The sequence below is a fragment of the Lactuca saligna genome, chromosome 6 (assembly GCF_052625555.1).
Source record: "Lactuca saligna cultivar CGN05327 chromosome 6, ASM5262555v1, whole genome shotgun sequence".
Taxonomy (NCBI): domain Eukaryota; kingdom Viridiplantae; phylum Streptophyta; class Magnoliopsida; order Asterales; family Asteraceae; genus Lactuca; species Lactuca saligna.
The window spans coordinates 150,600,480-150,602,184 of NC_136422.1; positions in this window are offsets into that span (position 1 = coordinate 150,600,480).

Consider the following 1,705-nt stretch of genomic DNA (forward strand, 5'->3'; position numbering starts at 1 on the left):
GTACGTTGAGGTGTTTTGGTTTCAAATAGGATGAAGATCAAAATGAAGTTTGTATGTAATAAAATAATATGGTCTATTAATTAACTGCCTGAGAAATGTGTTATCCTACATTCTCCACTTCAAAACTGAGATCAGGATAGATCAACGACTATGTGTTTGAAATAACATTTGGATTGGTGATCATCTTATTAAGGATATATTTCCTAGATTGTACTTATTGGAAAAGACAAAGATTTTCAGCTTAGTAATCCTTCGTCTACACATGATTGGATTTGGATATGGGTGTAGACTGGTGAAAGATAGAGCCAAAGAGGTTCAACTCATAACTTTGAGCTAGTTTGTTGATTCAATGTAACTTTCAAAGTACTCAGATAAATAGGTGTGGCATTGGAATATTTCTGATGAACTTTCTTTGAGTTTCACAAGAATATTTATTGAAGAGATGGCATTGGAAGTGTAACAACATAAATTTTCAAAACAATTTTTCATTTTTCAAATAACATAAAACTCATTCAATATTTTCAAATCTCATGTCTAACAATTGTCATAATAATAAAAACATATCCCAACATCAATAAATAAATCTTCTGCCAGTGTGTACGGATCATGCAGGCGCCTTCCTACGATCATCGCTAGTACCTAAAACACATAACACATAACACTGTAAGCATAAAAGCTTAGTGAGTTCCCCAAATACCACATACAACACATACGCCACTCAAGACCATAGCTCTATGGGACCTTCCGATCCATGTGTCTCAGGGGACTGCCGTCCCTACCCGTATGACCTTTCGGTCCTCATCATCTTGACCATCCGGTCCATACACTGTTGACCTTCCGGTCCATATCATGATACTCATAACATAGCATAACACATACATATCACATAGCAACATATATCACATACTCTGCATAGCATATAAGACCTTCCGGTCACACATAGTTACCACTCTAGGAAAAGTATAGGGAGAAGACTTACCTCGTATGAAGTCGGATAAACTCTCGTGCTCGAATATCCCGACCTAGCCTCCTCCTATCAACACGATAACATTTCTAGTCAAAATCCTCTAATGTTCTCATCTATAATAATGGGTAGAAGACCATTCTACCCCCCCCCCCCCCCGACCTCTCTTGAATCAGCTTAACCTAACCCCCAAGGTCAATAGAAGTCAACTCTAGTCAACAGTCAGACTTTGACCAGACTCATCGAGTGCACATGGGTGACTCGGCGAGTCCAAGCATGTCCTCGGGATCCCTCTAAAGCCTCACTCGACTCCTCGAGTGAAACTTCCACTCCAAGGGTTACCATTGGTCATGAATCGCGGGGCAACCCTAACTTGACTCGTCGAGTTCACTAATGGACTCGACGAGTTCCTTCCATGGCAACACCCAAATGACCTCCTGAGGTTAGATCTTTTTCTCTAAGTTATAGATCTGACCTTAGCATACTCAATAATCATGTAAAGATCCGACCTTTACACTCATGCAACATCCATAATGCTTCTTTGATTGAAATAGCCTCTAAAATGGCAACCTAGGGTCATATCTCTAATGGAATAGCATAAAGCAGGGTAGATAGGACTCTTTGGACCTCTTAAGGTCCAGTTCTAAGAAGAACTCCAGCTTAAGACCTTATATACTTTGAATGCAAGCTAAAGAAAGCATAAGAAAACCCTAGATTCAAGTAGATCACCAAATACACGAG